The following is an 18,723-nucleotide window of genomic DNA, read 5'->3' as shown; positions in this document are numbered from 1 at the left end:
ACTGTTGCAAATATTTATGCTTAATTTATGCACCAGAAGAGCCCCTCTGTAGAGCCACTAATTTGCTCTAGATGCATGAAATTAAACAGAGCCTAAGTTGACAGGATCGGGGCCTTGATGTATTTCAAAAGGAGGCTTAAGATGGGAATGTGGATAGCAATTGCTGGCCTGTAACTGTGCAAGTAAAGCAATTGTTTACATGTGCATCTTGTCAATATGATATGTTGGTGCCTGACTCTTGTCATCTGTAAATGGGAAAACTCCCACTGAAATTTCTATTTTTCTACCTGTCTAATATACTGATTTACATCTTCCTGCAAGGCCTGGTGCAGCACTACCTCGTGCCAGTGAATATCCTATGGGCACAGAAGTAAGCGAATAAAACACATTTGCAAGCAGCTCTCATAAGCACCATCCTACTGCAAGCCTGCAAATTCTTTAAGACTCATTAAGCAGTCAGCAAATAGGATGCATTTGTCTCCCATTAAAAAGGAAATTGAAAGTACTGAAAGGAAACCTATGCATGGCTGTGATCTGTCAGAGAGTGTATTAGCAGGAACAGCCACAGTAGGTTTAGCATTTGAGTATGAGTTAAAGCAGGAAATGGCATGAGAGGAACTATTTTAAACAAATCAGCTCTATTAATAATCTGAAGGTACATTTAAAAGCACCAGCAGTTACAGACATCTTTGACTCTTCCAGGAGGAAGTTTCTGTTTATTGCAAAGCTGAAGTTGCTTTAATTTGACACTCAATATGTGTTTTCCCTGCAGTATTAGATATCTTGGGCTCTCTCCAGGACGCATATGGAAATGAACTGATCCCTATAGTTCCTATGTAACATTGAGATTTACTACTTAGATCACCGTGTATCTTCAGTGAGTCAAATAAACATAAGAGGCATCACTTAGGGCTGCTTACTGAATTTAGATTGCATTCACCTGACATGGTCACCAGTGGGGCCAGGTTAGTTCACCCAAGGTCGCGTAGGGTGAGATAGCCTTGATCAGCTGTGGGCTGAAAAATAAATTGGAGTTTACATGAATTTACAGATTTAAGGCTTTAAAAAGTGAGTGAGTGTTATCAACGTTAAAAGTGCATCTACAAAATATGTAAAAATCAGGTTTTAATCTAGGAAGTTTGGAAGAGGGGGCTGCAAGGCTTGTTGGCTTCTGTCCTCAGCCTTGCATTAACTGTGATCATAACGAAGGAGGTTACACACTCTGGAGCTGTTTGCTTCTGAGTGCAGTGAAATCAAACAACCTGGGCTGCTCACCCAGAAATCGCAGCAGCTTTCCATTTCTTCAGCTTCTGACGGCCAAGTCCTTGCAATCCCAGCGAGGAATCGTTTTGAGAAAGCACATGCTGCAATTAAGGCACTGCCCAAAAGCACACTCGGCCAGCAAAGCCAGTATTTATCAATACAATTTTAAGTGTCTTGCAGACCATTTGGCCTCTCCTGCTGATGAGGAAAGCCACTGGACACAGTAAATCTTTGGTGTCTTACCTGCACTGTCTGAACCGTAACAGCTTACAGGAGCCCTGCTTTCACGTTTGCTCTGAGGTCCCAGGTTGAAAGAGACGGTGTTATCCATTCTCCCGATCTCCTCCTGGGAGGGACTGAGGCGAGGGCTAGGACCCCCTTGGCATGCCAGGAGGAGCTCTGGCCTCCCCATGATTTCTGCTCCAGCTCAAGGCTGCCTGCGGGACATGCCCAGGTGACGGAGAGGAGCAGCCCGCCCCGGCACAGGCTGGGCTTTTCCCTCCCCACCATTGTTAAATTGGGATGACAACTTTTTCTCTGATTTTTTTTTAATTCCTCCCTCATCAGTGGTTGCCAGAGCTGCTGTTGGTGGTGTTACAAGATGGGGGTTGAAGGAGATCGCCGTCACGCAGGAGGCAATTCTCCCTGCTGTAGAGACGCCTGCCCGGGAGCTGCGGTGCTCTACATCACGGTGGGAACAGGCAAGGCTGTGATCTCATGGTGTCTTTGGGAGGTAAAGCATGGGTGAACTTCTTTCTGTCAGACATCCACTCCTGTATGGTCTCTGCTGGACATGTTCTCCTTTCCTTTCCGTGTTGAACTGTCACTGAATGTGGTCTGGTGCTGTTTAAAGCTTGTGATTTTATCAACAGCAGCTGCATCTCAGTGCAGGATGAACTGGGCCCTGTCTGTACATACATATATCCTGTGATCAGCTTACAAAGACTGAAGACTGTTGGGGGAACAAAAAAAAAAAAAATCCTGTAAAAATGCCAACTATTATCATCAAGCTTGTGTGTGTCATAATCCTAACATAGCCCAAGCACCAGGGAGTATCATAGGCCCATAAATTTGTTACCATGGGAAGGGTGGACAGTTTTTGGGTCCCATTTCTGCAGAGTTTGGTGCTGCTGAGCAGCACTTACATGAGTTTTCCCATTGTTAGAGCGTACTGCTTCCCTATGTCGATGGCACTTGGGCATTGTAGGGCTTGTTGGTTCAGGGCTGTGAGGAATTAGCAGGACAGGTTAAACGTATAAAACTCACAGTACTGGGATCTGAGTTATCCTTACTGTGGGGCAGCAATCACTTTTGCTTTTTACATGTCAGACATTTTTGCCAAAGGAGATAAATGTTTTGAAGATATAAATATATTTAAGAGCTTTATTTTTGCCAGTGTCACCTTAATTCATGGCAGACTTTGAGGAGGTGGGTTTGGGGAGCATCAGTCCCCGTGTGCAGCAGGAAGTGGGGAGCAGAGCAGCAAGAGACTGCAACCTTTCAACTTTGCCACAGTGCATACACTCATGCAAATGCGTTCACTTCTGCCGCAGAATAAAACCAGATAAATCTCCAGCTGACACTAAGATCTCCAGCAGATGTTAAAATGGGTGGTAGCTTCTCATGGCTTTGCCTCGCTCACAGAGGGCAGAGGAGTTCCTGTTCTCTTCTTGGATGCTCACCCATCCTTTGCTCTGAGGACACGGAAGGAAGAAGCCCGCCATTTGCCACCCACCGCCTGTCACAGCATGTCAAGGACTCACTGCCGAAGGACTAGGGTAGGAGGGTTTCAGCTGGCAGTTCCCAAAAGATTGCATATCTGTGGGTGCCAGAAGGGTAGGGATTAACGTAGGTGATGCACAGTTGAAAAGACTTGCGCTACCACCAGTTGACTGAGCTCCCACGTCTTGCCAGGTGAGCGCAGTCAGTGGCCGTGGAGGTGACGTGTCTCCCACGGTTTGCTCGGTGTGGCACGAGGCGAGCAGCCCAAGCCGCTGCAGCTCCGCTCCCCGGTGGTAAACACTTGAGCCAGGCTGCATCACTCATGGTAGAAGATCCACCTCCACCCAGTGTGGGTAACCAGAGGGGTTGTAAGGATATGAGAGTCCCAGAAGAATTATTTAAAAAAAGGAGAATGAGGTCACATTACTGAGGATGAGATCAAGGAATAAAATAAGCATGTAGGGCAGAAAGGTTGCGGTGCTAAATGAATTACAACCACCAAGGAGTGCAAAGAAACAGGGAGAAAGGTTCTATAAATACAGTAAAGTAAGAGAAAGACAGTAGCAGGCAGAAGCCCATTACCTAATGAGGAACAAAAGAGATATGGATGACCTAGAGAAGGCTGACATATTTAATATCATTTTGCTTCAATTTTCTTCAACCAAAGAAAAAATTTCATTGTGATATAAAGGTGACAAGACACAAGACAGAGTGGGAACAGAATAAGCAAGGGAAAATACAGTTAAACTGAATATATCACCAGAGGGTATGAAGGAAAACAGGGAGTTTGGGGGGCAGATATGGTTTCTATCCTCAAAGAAAAGAGAAGGGGAAGAGGGTGCCTGAGCTTATTCAGTGGCTCTGTCACAGCTTCCCATGTGGCTTTGGGTAAATGCAACAATCTTGTTGTTCCTTGCTGAAAAGGGGGGGTTAACTGGCATCCCATTTTACATCAGGGAACAATGAGGTTTTGTCTCCTTTGCAGACTCTTTGGGCCCTCGATTATCCCGTATGATGTGGCTGCCAACAGGACCATCGCCTCTTTCTTAGGTGCCCCTGAATGCAGGTAACAGGAACACGTGTCCCAGCGTGCAAGGTGCTGGACACAAAGGGCCCTGTCGTGAGGTGCTGCAGTCTGCTAATGTGAGCAGTGTGAGACAGTAGAGGAGGGCAGTTCAACTAGATTTATCTTGCTTTTAGGCACATGAGGTGTTTCAAAATACTGACCGAGCAAAAGAAGGCTGAAGGTCACTGATGACTTGGTGGGAGGGATTTTATTGGTAAGATGGGGCAAGGGGTCAAAAGAAACAAGGGGAGGGAGAGCTGTGAGGGCCTCTGAAGACAAAGGAAAAGGAGATGTTTTTTAGGATCCCACCTGCAACCCCAGGATCATGGTTTTGAACTGCTTTAGATTTGTGGACCCTAGATAGTAGCCCCTAGACACCCAGAGGTCTGCAGACCACAGGGAGAAAAGTCACTCCTCTGAGCTCTATGTCAAGGGATAGCCACATCCTGACCTTTTTACTTTGGGGTGACTTGAGCTGAAGCTGAGTAATGCCTTCCAAGCCAGACCCTGAAAATCCAAGACAAAACTTGTTTACTTTGTGGTAAACAATTGCAGCGTGGGGAAGCTGGATCTCTCCACTTCATTCTCTGGCTCAAAGCAACTCTAGTCCTTCTTCCATCAATACCTACTAAGCTTTCCACCAGCCATCTATTTTCAGAAAAAAATAGAAAAATTCTCAGATCTTTATTCCAAAAAAAGAGTGATGTTCAAGTATTATGCAACTGGAGATTCGAGCCTCAGAAAGACAAGAATCTGTACATTCACATGGCTTCCTGCGTAGAATTAAAGAACTGCATATGACAGCATATATGAGTTTCATGTGTTGTAAAAGCTTTGGTGTATTGATCAGAACCCAACGTCTTCAGCTTGTGGGGTGGTGTTACTCTTCTATTTATGCGGTCTAAGAAAAGAAAAAGAGAGAAGCAAGCCTTCAGGGGCAGTGACCCTTTCTTTATTCAAACCTGAACAGAAGGAGGGTCTTTACTTCCAAGAACTCATTTTTCTTTCTTCTTGACACACAATGAGGGCTCTAAAAGAATAGGTCCTCGGAGCTAACAAGGTTGATCATCAAGGAAACCTCTGTGCCTTCTGAATCCTAGGGCTAGGGAAAAGATTTAGTGCTTCACTGAACCAACCTTTGGAAATGAAGTTCTGAAAGCCCAGTTTAAAGGCTGATTTTAGAACTAGCTCTGCACAGACATTTTCTGCTGTTTCTGAAACAACACAGCATGGACCGCTGTGTGCATTCATCTCCCGAAGAGCCAAATAATGCCCAATATTTCCCATATTGCAGCAGATGCCTTCAGCAGTCGATGGTGGGCCCAAGGTTAATGTTTAACATTGAGGGGGGGAGAAATACAATGGCACTAAATTATGGTCATTATAATGGTAGGTTAAAACCAATGTTGTTGCAGAGAGGTCCTGCTGGGAATTCGCCTCTCAGGGGGGTGTTAAATAGAACAGCCTGCCGGAAAGGACAGCATGAAGAAATATAAATAACTACACACAGGAGGACAAAATATGCTCCGGAGGAAAGAGCACTGCAAGGTTAGGGCTGCACTTGGAATAATGTTAATGTGATGGTTTTATACCCACTTATTTTTCACACATATAACATGGTGGTGAGTGCAAGGAAAAAGACTTTTGAACTGTTGGGATATTTGTCTGTCTCTGCTTTGAAATTTCTGGATGAATGTAGCTATGCTGTAGCACTTAGTTTGCCCTGTCTTGAAAAATAAAGGTACCTACGTGACACTGTATTTTAGCCATCAACCTCAGCTCCTCTTATGGGCCTTTCTCAACATAATTGCTGCCTTCATGATGCACTTGAACGTGTTTACCAAATGCCTAGCTCCAGAGAGGCAGAGTTGTTTGCTTAGACACTGGTAAAAATGCTACTAGGAGCCAAATGTAATTTGAAAGTTGGGAACAAATAAACTAGACCAGGAAGAATGTGGTGGAGAATGGCTTTAAATAAGTTTTCCTGCTCCTGTTCCCGACCTCATTTCTTGCTCTCCAGGTGTACCACTACTGTTTGAGAAGCATGTCTGGGCACTTGGTGCATCTGAAAATAGAAATCTGATCATCCACTGCTTTGTGCTCTGGTATAAGAGTGTGAACCATAAATGAAGCAGGCCCACAGCCTTTGCTTTGAGTAAGGGTGCCGGGAAATGCGGAGGACCTGCAAGTGAAAAATGTAGTCGTTGATGCTGTTGTACACAGAGGATGTCCCTGACATCTCTGGAGAGTTGAAAGCATAAAACCAGTGTGAGAATAGAATAAATGATGTAGTATTAAGTAGAGAGGTGCCCCGGACATTGCGCTTGTGCAGTGGTGTGAGCCAGGCTTGGTGGTGACCTGTCGTGCTCTGTCTTCCGTGCCATGCTCCAGAGCTGGGTGAGGGTACCTGCACGGGCTCTTCTCTGTCGGTGGGGCAGGGCTGTGTTTGCAGGCGAGCTGCACTGTCCTGGTGCTGGCAACCCTCCTCTGTCCCCACCAAAATACTGGTGAAAGTGTGTGAGAGAGTCTGTGGGTTTTGGGGATGGATGAGGGAGGGGGAGGCTTGCAGGACGTGGGTTCGGGTCCTTGAGGAGGTCACAGCCTCCTTTTAACAGCATGGCTCCTCCTGCTCACACAGAGACGAAGTAAGGAGAGGGGATCTGCAGAGGTCGGGGGTGCTGGGTGTAGATGGAAACTAACACTATCAGATGGGCGCTGGGCAGCAGATTCGGTGGAGGTCGCGATAGCCCACAACTCCTTAGAGAGGTCAGTGATACATGGGACTTGACCCCRCATTCCTCATACCTCCCCGACCCCCATTGTAGTCAGTCAGACCTGTTATGTGGCATCATTAACTTAGAAGATTTATGTGCTTTGGGCAGTGGGAGGGGAACCTAATTTYACTTCCAGTGTAGTTTTTTGCTTTCCTACCCACACTCATGTTAATGATAACAGACACAAAATTTTATTCGGCTCAAGTAGCCAGGGAAACAACTCTGGCCTAACTCTGTTCCCAAGCAGATGCTAACTGCTGGCTTATTATTTAACTAAGTTGTTGACAACTAATGGTCTAATTGGGGTAGCAATTGATTTCAGATGACGTTTTAAAACTGCAAACTCAGCTCAACAATTTATAATGCCAATGGTGGTTTRTTGCTTTGGCAGAGTTAAGTGGATTGATTGGTCATAAACTTCCATTGGTTTCTTGTTACCATGAACTATGTTTAATGCTTTTTATTGATCTATCATTTACTGAAAATTTAAGCTTCCTTTGAAAAAAGGAAGCCCCTACAGTCCTGTATTTTATAAAGAACACTGCTGTGTAGCACACACATGCATTTTAGTTACAGCAAATGCTGATTCTCATTTCACTGGGCCCGTTTCTGAGAAATGCTAAGGTCTTATGATGTAGTTTATTGAGAAGAGCATGCTCCATTCCTCCTGCAGCAGGAACAGGAGAAGTTTAACACTGGATGAGAATGTGCCTGCTTTTTTAATCCGGGAATTATTTGGAAAGAGATGAATCTGCCTGAAAGACATGAAATGAGGGTGTGAGCATGAGAACTGACTGTCATGTGAGAGTCGTCTCAGCGCAGACCTGCCGTGTAAATCCCCATTTCCTGAACCCTGACTTAGCCGAAGGCTGGCCTGTCTTTCTGTTGACTTCAGTGCATTTTCAGTTAGGCCTCCTACTTTAGAAAGCATGGGATCTTTGGCACTTGTGAGAAGAGCTAAAGGAGAAATCCTCTCTGGGGCAAAAGACAAGTCACCCAATTTTGCTGCCTGAGCTCTTCCCTTCTGCAAAATATGGACAATAAAACCTGGCTGCTTCAACACGTTGTGAGGATTAATGGATTAAACAGGTCTGATCCTGCATGCATTGAAGGTTCCCAGTTGCCAAGTGTGTTGAACATGGCAACACTATGTGTTAGTAAATATCCATTAATTAATTCTTAATTATTATTCTGAATAGCAAGGTTCTTCCAAGYGTCTCCCAGGATTCAGCCCACACTCCCTGGGCCCAGGCATATAAAAGGAAACAGGACAAATGTAGTCCATCCTTTTGCTGGGTGAAAACAGTTGACACTTCAAATCTTTGGTTGYGTAAATCATCCTTACCGCTTTACATCAGCTGTAAGGTCTCTGGCAAGGGACATTGTTGTCTTTGCTGTCAAAATTAGGGAGCACCTAATGGGCAGGCAGCCAGGTGTTGCATGTGGAGGTCCTTCCATGGGGCCTCCCAACACAACTGCAAAATAGTGACTGGCCCAGAATGATCCACGCAACTCCCCAGGGGACACTGGCAGGGAGCAAGGATAGGCAGGACCAGTGAGACAGCAGTGTTGGGGGCTGCACACACTGAGCAAGATTTTACATGCAGGAACCCAACGAAGTGACATGAGAAGCAACGAGGTGCATTAGTGATGAGCTAACTCAGTGCCAGAGCCAGCATAGTCTCCTGTTGTGGTCAGTAAAGTGGAAGAAATGCTTTTAAATCTGTRCCTCTGCATGGTATCTTTCCTGGCTAATCCCGGTCCAGCAGGGACTCCTGGAAAGCTGATTTCCCAGRAGTTTTAGCCCGTGTTGTAATCAGCTGCCTGGTGCCTGCTACAGAGCTCAAGACCAGATACCAAACATCKACTGGGGGGAGAGATTATCCAGAGGCAAACAAAATATTCTCTGCAACACTAAATTGTGTCAGACAGCAAATGGCAGGCCAACAATTTTTGGGGTGATTTGTATAACTTTTCCAAGCTGGAATGTTTTTTCATATTAAAGTGCTTGGTACCATTGAGGCAGGATGTTTTGGCTTAACAATTATACAAGACAAGTGCAAAAGCAAGAGGGCCTGCTAAAGTAAGTGAGGGTTTTCCTTTGAAGTTTATTGGAAAAAGAGCCAAGTCTATAGGAACTAAGAACACAGTCCTGCAAAACTGGTTTAGTGTTGAGAGCACATGAGAAGAAACAATAAAATCAATGAGGCTTTGCAAAGATCTCCACCAGTCCTGTATTKTCTTGTTTTAAAATGCACTTTTTAGGGAAAGGAGAGAGAACACATACTCAATGTTGGTTTCKTCTCATATTTTGGATACTAAGCGTAATTCTAGTCACCTAGTCTTATATGAAGACAGATATAATAGAACTGACACAAAGGCAAAAAGGACGGAGAAGAACTGAATAACTTGGACACGTAGATTGTGACCATTCAGCTTAGAAGTAAGGTGGCTGAAGGCAGTGCAGTGAAGACTTATAAAATCCTGAGCAGTGCGGAGAAAGTGAACACAACCCAAAAACTCAAGGGCATCCAGTATCAGGTTTAAAAATAAATGATATCAAAGCACTACTTTTTTGCCCAGTGGAATTGTGGAAATCATTCCTAGGGATATTGTGGAGGCCAAAATTATAAATGAGTTCAAAGAGGCAATTTCAAGGAGGAAGAGTCTATGAACAGTTATTAAATACAATGTTATTCCAGCTCGGGACATCTCTGAATGCCTGGAGCCTGGGAGGGTATATAATGGAAATATTTGCCCTATATATGGCATGTTTCTTCTCCCTAAGCTATTGATACTGGTGAGGATGGAACTAGATGGAGCATTGTCCTGACTCCCTGAGGTCTCTTTTGGTCTTATTTCACATTTTTCCCAGAAATTTCTGTACAGAATCAGAAATGAATGATTTTATGTATTTTAATCTAATAATAGTCAATGTCCTGGTACTTAATTTTAACTACTGTAGACCACCTTCTGCTTAACCTAAACATCCAGGATTGATTCACATCTTTAGCAGAAGCTGGGGTCATAGATCTCATTAGCAGTGCCCTTCTCTGCCTCCTAGAAAGAGGCAGAGACTCAAGATCTCTGCAAAACTAAGATCCCCTTTCCAGCATACCCTCCAGATATATGAACAATTTAGTCTTTGAAAGAACTGAATGTGATTTTCATTGCATCTCTGAGATGTGACCCACAGTTATCTGGGGATTTTTAGATGTGCTGCTCCATTCTGCCACTCTCTCATTGAGTTTTTAGGTCAGGAGCCCAGCTCTGAACACATGCCTACTTCCTTTCCTGCAGATCTGAGGTCTTTAATGAGTAGGCCAGATCTTCAGCTTGTGCAACTGGCAGAGCTCCACTGCCTGCAGGAAAGCTACAGCAATTTATAAAGTATTTCCAAGTACCTACACTCATGATTCTTTGCATCCACCTCAACCATTTCCTGGAGTTCCTGTGTGCAAATGCACCCAACATCTGTTGGAAAAGTGATATTAAACAGCTTCAGTTTAACATCTTTACCAATGAAAACGTGCTTTTGCATGCTGGAAGCAGGTATTCTTCAAGATTATTTTCTTCTTTTTCTCCCAGTTATCTTAAATTTCTGGGATGAGAGATGGCTTTTCTTCAGCTGTTTCAGACATTCACTCTCTGACCCTTTAAAGTTATACTTCTCCTTTATCTTTACCAGTGTTATGGTTCTGGTTCTGATATCTGAGGATTTGCAAAGTTTTTTCTTTCTCCTTACTTTACTTATGAAGTCTAAATAGACTGTTGAAACCAAACCTCTTTTTGAAACTAAAAATTCAGCAAGATTCAAATTAGAATTGGACATTTTAAATTGATAACAAGTGCAGAGAGAACTATAATTCTAAAGTTAACAAAATTAGAGATTTGGAAATATTATCAGACTTCATTCTTTAGGGTTTAAGTCTTTAAATATAAGAATTCAGGATGAAATTGTCCTGGCAGGCAGATTATTCCACAGCTGCATGAATTTTCATCTGAAGCATTTGATGATGACTTCTATGTAAAAAAATGTTTTGCATGGATGGACATTAGGCCTGATCCAGGGCGTCCATGTTGACTACTGCCTGATTTACTATATTAAGTCTCTTCATAGAAGCATGTGGAAAATCACAAGGGACTTTTCTGGTAATCTGAGACAGAACTCTCTTTTTTAGAAATCGCTTCAAGATTTTGTAATTGGGATTTTATCTTTCTACATCTTTTAAGATTACTAAATCTCTGCTGGAACAGACATCAGGCAATTTATTACAGCATGATATCAGAAAAACAACTCTTTCCTACCTGGAACCATAACAGAGCTTGCTTATCTTTTGTAAAAACCCGTACAAGTTGGTCTGAGATAGTTAAAACTGAGATCTAAACACTGGATACCGTTGTACTGAAATGTATAGCATAAGTGACACAGTAATGAGAATGGAAGAGCAAACAATACTTTTCTAGGTTAGGAAACCTCCTGTGCATCTAACTCTGCCTTAAAAAAATGCTAACCCTGATTTTCTCACATTTCAAATGAAATGAAGATTAACAAGGGCTCCTGTAGATTCTCCTTCACTGAAGAACAGGTTAGGCAAATCCTCTGAAAGCCAGGATGGGCCATGGGCCCAGTCTGAGCAGTGGGAGAGGGCAGAAAGCTGCACAGCTGTGGTCACGGCTACCTCATGGGATGTAGAAAAGATCAATTAAGGGCGAGTGAGGAGGGGCAGCCAAGGATCTTAGGCTTTTTCGACAAACACCCACCATGAGCTCTCTCCCTCATTCCAGTTCTGGTTGTGTAAGCAGCTTCCTTGGTCACACGTATTTTCCCGGGGCACTGTCCCATACGAAACACCACTGGTAAAACTAGGGCCGTTGCTTCCAAGGGAAAACAATGTCAAGTAGAAGCATATCCCTTAAAAGTATTTATTTATATGTTATATAAAGAAAGAGATCTCCTGGTGAACACAATAGGCTTGGATGACTTATATTTCTGATGTTGTCATAAATTGTCTCTGTAATCCTCAGGGAGATCAGTCAAAATCTCTGTGCCTTACCTCCCTAGTGTCAGGTGAATGACCCCACTTCAGTTTCAATCCTTCTGATTCTGTACGGAGATATTTGTTGTTCAAGGATCACTGATACGACATCTGTCACATGCTAAAAAGGCTGTTTGAGACTTTTCTCTTAATGATAGATTCTCTGCTTCTTTGCTGAGGCATTGAAACTGCTAACAGAGTAATTCAAAGACCATTCCAGTACAGGGATTTACTGGGAAGGGAGAGAAAGGGAGGAAAATAGGGACCGACACACATCTAAAGGCTGATAAAATGAGCTATCTCTACAGGGTTTGTTTTTAAAGTCCCTGTCCTGTACCTACTTTCCTGTTGTAGGAACAGTAAGTGTTTGTTTCCCATTCATAAAAGTCTTCCCTGTGGCTTGATTTCACGGGAAGCTTCACTCAGTTTTCTCTTGTCCTTCTTCTGCACCAGTAATAGAAGTTGCTGTACATTTTATTTGATTATATGTCCGTATTCGGGGACTGGTCCTAAGCCAGTAAAAACATGGTATCCTTCAGGCAGCTCTGGCACTACCCACCACCTGGCCCTGAGTGTTTTTCCAGGGTTTCCTTGCCATGCAGTGTCCACAGTCTGAATGCACAAGTATTCACACCCTGCCACACAGGGTATGCAGCAGTTCAGCCTCGTGCAAGCACGGCGGCAGGCTGGGAGGCTGTTTTGATGTTGATGTGAAATGGCGATGAATGGAAATGCGGGAGTGAGCAAGCTGTACTTAAAAGAAGCAGTTCACCAGGCTGTCCCGGTGCAAGTCGTTTTTCTGCATGCTGTGGAGCAGGCCATAAGCTCCGTCCCGAATGCAGARGCATCTTTGCTGAGGCTCTTGTGCTTCATACACAATTGCCTTTTCCACAAATGAGCATTTTCTAATGAAAAGGATTCCACTGAGAAGTTCCTGATCCTCTATAATCTGCATTTCTCTCCCTACTTTCTTTTTTTGATTCATATCTATGGCCATCATCACCAGGTTGTTTGCATTTTGGGCTGTGTAAAGGCCTCATTCACCTCAGACTCAAAAACTTCCTCTGCTTTCATTAACTGAATTTTGCCCAGGCAGAAATTTGGCCCTGCAGGACTTGGCTTGTAATTCCCCAGTGTTGCCCCTATAAGCTACCAGCTCCTTATTACTCCTTCCTAGTCTTTGCCCTTGTAACAGTTATATATTTTTGCTGCAGGTTCTTTGCAGTGAACCCTTGCCAGCCCCCTTTCTCCCCGGTATTAGTCTCCTCCTTCTGTTAAAAAGTTTCCTGCTCAAGTCTGACGTAAGGCAAAGTCACCACAGGCTGTGGTGCCCAAGGCCACTGCTTTGGGAGTCTTGATTGCATCATCATTCAGCTTTGATGCATTAGGAAAACCAAGTGTCTAGCTTTCATATGTGTAAAGAAAGACTTAAAATTTTYTCTAAATGCAATCAGTATTAGTCTGAGTTTACAGAGCATCTACAATAACAGTGTGGAAAAGGCCTAAGCGTGCCGGGCATCCAAGCAAGACACTAATCCCAGCACTGCCCAGTGTGTCCCAGCAGGCTACCCATGCACAGAAAGATATCCTGGGGCRAACTGGAAAGCTTGCAATTACCTGGCTTTCCAGGAAACAGGAGTGTGCTGTTACCAGCCACTGCCCCTCTCATTTCAAATCTGGGACAAAACCCACTGGAACTATTTATTCATGTTCCTTGACATTTCCTTTTTCCATGCTCCTCTGGCTGATTTTTGTTAACAAAGACTCCCCCACTCCAGAAAATTTCCTTTTCCCTCAGGGCAAAAATGCCAGCGGTGGAAAGGGAATTTCTGCAAGAAGCCCATACGAGCTTCCTCCTCTGCTCTGGTGGGTATCAGYGCTTTACGGGAAGGGACAACATCCAGTTCCAGGTGAGTTTAAGATAATCTGGGCACTGCTCTAGTTAAGTCTTAACCTGTTCTTTAATAATTAGGGATAGGCTCAGGCCCAGAGGCGTGGGGCTTAGCATTTCTCCCATAACACTGTGGGTGCTAGAGACCTTATTAGTCATGAAGCTGTTGGATGCCTTGTCAAGTCTCACCGCTACCTCCACGGTGCTCAGCCACTCTCTARTTCAGGCATAACCTCATGTTTTCTGAGCCTTATTTTAAAATCTTCACCCACTTTTATCTGAAATGTGAACCTTTATGAGGCTTCTTGTTATGATTTCCATGGGAAATATTTGTCACACAATGGAGTCCTTTCCCATAGTTTTGGGAGCAGAGGGGCGATTTTTTCTCATAAACTGGACTATGCACCATTGTGAATACTGTAAACCTCTGTCAGAGGCCTGAAGAAGGACTGGGTTCCTCCAGCTAACAATACCGCTGGGCTAATTGGTAGAAATAATTATCCCGAARGCTGGAAAAACTCAATTAGAAGCAAAACACATTAAAATATTTTTCCCAGATACCCCACCTTCATTATAAGAGACCACCCATGTGAATCAAGTCCTCGCACTGTTATATAGAGGTGTTATTATTTTTAAAAAGTGGCAAATTTCAGACATGGTGGGGAAGAAGGCTGGGGGAGTCTTTGGGAGAGACACAATTCACTCTGTCTTTTTGCACTGAAGAGACACTGTTAGAGGAGTAACAAGCCCTTAGTGAAAGCCAAGTGCCCAGACTTCATTTTTTAATAATGTGTGGTCCAGAGCCATTGTATTAAATGTAAATGGAGAGGGAAATTATATTCCATATACTCTATACTGTATTGTAGTCGCGCAGACAGCTGGTTGCAGCACACACAGCCTGAACCACCTCTCCGGCGGTACATGCCGTCCTCACTGAGGTCAGTATTATTTCTTGTCCTGACAAGGATTCTCAGCTCAAAAGACTTTAATTTTTTTGTCTGCTTCAAGTAACAGCAGGGGGTATGAACAGGGCATTTTTCTCAAGTGATGAAGTCTGTTCCCACGGCTGTGGGAAGGAAGATGGAGGGAGAGGGAGAGGGAGAGGGAGAGGGAGAGGAGAGGGAGAGGGAGTGAGAGACAGACACAGGCAGAGGGGTCTGATATGCAGAGAGATCCAAACCTTGAGACAAGGATTTGGGCAAAGGCACTGGAAGTAGGTTTAAACCAGATATGTTGTTTAGGAGCCAGGAAGCAACTTCTCTGCAACAGGTTTCCAGCAGAGAGTTTGCTCTGGCCAATGCCCGAGATACAGCTGAGCAATTATTTCTGTAATATTTCTAAGCTTGCATGTCAGCGTGAAAGCAAGTAAGCATGATGAAAACCTGCCTTGTCCTCCTTTTGTTGGACCAGCAGCATCCACGGCTCTGGCTGCTCTGTAAATATCACTAGGAGAGATACTTAGGAGCCCTAATGTGCGCGGTGTGAGCTAGACCACAGGCAGGGCTGCTGCCTGCCCTGACCGCTCAATAGTACTAATCATTTGCATTATTGTTGTGCCCAGAGGCCCTGGCTGAGATCAGGGCTCCCACTGCGCGCTCTTATCTGCAAAACTGCAGCCAGACAAAATCCCTGCCCAAACGGTTAATTAGCCTGGACAGTCAAGGCACGTGGGAAAGGATATTCCATCTTTATAGAGGGAGTCTTTGAGGCACAGCGGTTTACCTGCGGGCACGGGGGAAGTTGGGGCACAGCTGGGAAGAGCATCCACGTTACCACATGCTTGTGTTTGGTGCTTAAGACATCCCTGGCTTTGCACAGTCGGGGAGCTCTCTCAGTGAGATGGCTATGTCATTTCGTTCCACGTAGCTATACTAGGCAGGAGACATAACTGGTACTCCCATTGCAGGAGCTGTAGGGATGCTGTGCTCCCAGGATCCTGCTTGCTGGTAAAATCCAGATTTTGGCCTCCAAGAGAAGAAGCATCCATATGTGGCATTATGGTTGAAGCCTCTGTTCCTACTGGACCAAGCCAGGAAGGGCAAAAGGACATTTTTGATCAAAGCCTCTTCCCCTGATTTCTAAGTCCAGATAAATTCAAACATTCTTATCTTTGGGGGGAACTTACCCTTCCTGTCCTGTACCTCCCTGGGAGAGAGTCCTTCATCAAGGAGGGCTGGTGCCCTAAGGTACATGTAGCACTATCCTTAGCTAGTAGGGAAAAATCTGACCCCTCCTGGTTGTTCCTAAGGGTCAGCAAAGTTCCTTGTTAGTGAAATGCTCCTTTTTTTTTCTTCTCCTCTTCGTGGAACTTACAATCTGAGAGCACATTTCACCTGTGGGTGAAGGAGCACAAGTCAAAACCCACCAGCCCTGCAGAACAAGGCCATGGCCATATATTCAGAAACTTGTGCATAGCTGGAAGTGAAAGAGGATGAAGAGGTTGTTTGAGATACAAGTGGGAACTGAAGAAGAAAATATTCATTCCTCCTGCTTAAACTTGAGCTGGATCCACATTTTGGATTGCCATGTTTGTAAATAAAGTGGCTGTAGTAATGCAATTGCCTTGCTCTGTGACCAGTAAAGGTAGATTGTTATCCATTTAAAAACAGAAGTGCTGAAAAACATTTTACAACTTAGAAACAGGGAAATCTTCCCCCATTCCTCAACACATGTATGCCATAATGTGAGGAAATATGGCAAAGTGCAACTGTATGGCTCATGTTGAACCTGAAATCTGTCTGGTCTTCTACCCTGAGACTGAGTTTGAAAAGGTCCTGCCATAGCAAGAGTGCCAAAATGAAGCAGTAACATACTGCTGAGTTTCACGCAAATCCAGTTTTGTTATATGGCTTTCTACTGTCTATGCCTCTTCCCATCCAAATATGAACAGAATAAACAAAGCAACCCATGCACTCTGCTACTCTGCTCTAAGTACACAGCACCTATCCCACAGACTCATGAAAAAAGTAAAATACCTCGCATCTGTATAGGAATTTTTATTTATAGGTCTCAGTCTACCTTATAAAGGAGAGAAGGGCTGTGTCTCCATTTTACTGATGAGGAATGAGGATGAGTAATAAATTCTTCACAAACCTGGTCTACAGTTGGCCATAGATCAGGTTCTGGTGGTCATTAAAAGAATGTGGACTAGATGGCTCCACGATGGAGGGATGTAAGTGGCTGTACTTGGAGTATGGAGAATACATAGATATACTCATATAATATATTCAGATATGTCTGGAACTGGGAACCTTTGACAGATGTGGTCCATCCTCTCACTCTGTGGAGATGCTCCAATTTCACTTTTCCCAGCTCTGGGGAGAAAAGTGGCTGTTCACCAAGAAAATGGGGGTTTTGTTTCAGTAAGGCTGGTGGGAATGCCAGCTGGGTTCAACAAGGTCTCCAACCCTGCTGAATTCAGTGGGAGTCTTTCAAACTGGATCAGGATTTAGTTGGTAAAACAATTGCTAACTCACTTTGGACAGCATTCTCCAAGAGCTCTCAATTTAGCAATTGCTAGAGCTCCTGCATCTTTCACGGCCCTTCTCTAGGACAGCTTTCCCAAGATCCAGGCGGAGAGCAGCCTACGCAGCCACCCCCAGCACCAGCTGAGCTGATGGCTTTACCACAAAAGGGCAAATATGCTCACTGACAAATTCTAATAATGGCTGATGAGTAGTATAAATAAATAAGATGCAACTAACATAAAATTATGCAGACATGCACTGTAGTCATTTTAGATGGATGAATTCATTCAGTACCATGAAACAAAGTTTTATAATTGCCTTCAGGACATAGTGGGTGCATTTGAGGGGTAAATGATATTAATGATGTTATTCAAAAAGATTAATGCTGTGGTATCACAGAGTCCCCCATGAGTCCAAAGAGAACATCTATTAATGAACTTACTTATGATTAAAACATGCTGAGCAAAACAATAGTTAATTGAGCAATGGAAAAAAAACACAAAGGAAGATTTTATCTTTTATGAAAGCAGATTTATACAATTTAGTCTGTGACTGAAATTGTCTTTGAGGTGTGTAGGATCATGTTTGTAATGAGAGAATGTCATCGCCTGTTGGACAGGACACAGGAACTGGCCACTGTGGGATTCTTGCCAGCCCAAATTAACTGCTGAACATCTGACATGGAAGAGCTTCAGCACATTCTCCCATTTTACCATGGTAGTATCTACACCAGCTCGTTGCTCTGAAGGGCCCATCAAGGGCTACTGAAGCAAAAAGACAGAGACAAAGCAACACACATGAATATCAAATGTCTGCAGTATTTGATAACGCCCACAGTAAGAAATCCAGGGAGTGGTTAACTGAAGTCAAATTTGGGTGTTGCAGGGCATTAACAAGGTGTGATAACTGCTTATATGCTTGCTCCTGCCCCATGGGACATGAGAGAGAGCTGGCCACCCAGTCCAAGAGGGGCTCTGCAGATCCCAACTGGAGAGACCATTCCCAGGTGGAGCTCGGGGCTGTGAACCCTTGGTTTGCAGAGGGACCTCTTGCAGCCTTGTCACAAGGTACCTATGGGGGGGGAAAGGGACCTTGCAGGCAAGGTGCCCTTTGGCCTTTGCCAGTGTCTGCTTGTCAACTGACTGTGTAGGAGCCTGATGGTGAAGTCTCACGGTAAGGGGGACATGTTTCTGTCTGTGATTGCATTCCTGAATCAAAGGGCTTAGAAAGCCCCTGGGCCCATCTGGTTCTGTGTCTGTTGTCTGTTTTCCTGCACATCTATGGTGTTATGTGTGTAAATGATACAACTGGGGAGAACAGTAATGGACTTCCCCCATCAGGCAGTTGTTTCTATGAGGAAGTTGGATGACCTGAGTTTATGCAATGTTTTTCTAGGCAAGACCTTTTTCTGGGTTCTTTCAACTCTTTTTATGAGTAACAGCCTGGCAAGATCTCCACTTCAACAAGCTACCTCAAGAAGCAGTTTAAGATTTTACTGAAA

General features: G+C 44.2%; 1 long non-coding RNA gene across 15 annotated transcripts in view; it reads left to right on the top strand.

Moving 5' to 3' along the window:
- Positions 1-18,723, top strand: part of LOC112965536 — a 107,355-nt gene that overhangs the window by 37,776 nt on the left and 50,856 nt on the right. For 6 of the 15 annotated variants that reach the window (XR_003253308.1, XR_003253309.1, XR_003253314.1 and 3 more), the window contains 3 exons: positions 1,831-4,051; positions 13,663-13,774; positions 18,108-18,289. This is a non-coding gene — a long non-coding RNA (uncharacterized LOC112965536). Of the gene's footprint in view, positions 1-1,830; positions 4,052-13,662; positions 13,775-14,621; positions 14,817-15,661; positions 16,469-18,107; positions 18,290-18,723 lie in introns of those variants that run through there. The other 9 variants (XR_003253316.1, XR_003253312.1, XR_003253311.1 and 6 more) reach the window with 9 other exon arrangements.

This window comes from Apteryx rowi, unplaced genomic scaffold, assembly GCF_003343035.1.
Source record: "Apteryx rowi isolate R43461 unplaced genomic scaffold, aptRow1 scaffold_22, whole genome shotgun sequence".
Lineage (NCBI taxonomy): Eukaryota > Metazoa > Chordata > Aves > Apterygiformes > Apterygidae > Apteryx > Apteryx rowi.
The sequence above is the reverse complement of the archived record's forward strand: the minus strand, read 5'-3'. Positions and strand labels throughout refer to the sequence as shown.